Source organism: Octopus bimaculoides, chromosome 12 (genome assembly GCF_001194135.2).
Source record: "Octopus bimaculoides isolate UCB-OBI-ISO-001 chromosome 12, ASM119413v2, whole genome shotgun sequence".
Classification (NCBI taxonomy): Eukaryota; Metazoa; Mollusca; class Cephalopoda; order Octopoda; family Octopodidae; genus Octopus; species Octopus bimaculoides.
This window is the reverse complement of record NC_068992.1, coordinates 65,050,742-65,051,075: the sequence shown is the minus strand read 5'-3', so window position 1 is coordinate 65,051,075 and position 334 is coordinate 65,050,742. Positions and strand designations below refer to the sequence as shown.

Here is a 334-nt window from a genome sequence, read left to right as displayed (position 1 = left end):
ATATATATATATATATATATATACAGAGAGAGAGAGAGAGATTGTGAGAGAGAGAGATAGTGAGAGAGAGAAAGAGAAAGTGAGAAAGAGTGAGAGAGAGTGAGAGAGAGTGAGAGAGAGTGAGAGAGAAGATGAAAAGGAGAGAGGGAAAGAGGATATATATATGAATTTATCTGCGTGTACTCATGTGTTTTTATGTGTGTGCGTTTATAAGTACTTATGCATGTATATTAATAGAGAGAAAGATACATAGACATAGATAGATAGATAGATAGATAGATAGATAGATAGATAGATAGATAGATAGAGAGAGAGAGAGAGAGAGAGAGAGAGA

The 334-nt window shown here is 34.1% G+C and overlaps 1 protein-coding gene across 1 annotated transcript in view; it reads left to right on the top strand.

The window, feature by feature from the left end:
• Window positions 1-334, top strand: part of LOC106884488 (neuronal acetylcholine receptor subunit alpha-2) — a 242,942-nt gene that overhangs the window by 138,442 nt on the left and 104,166 nt on the right. The gene's annotated exons all lie outside the window — the stretch shown is intronic.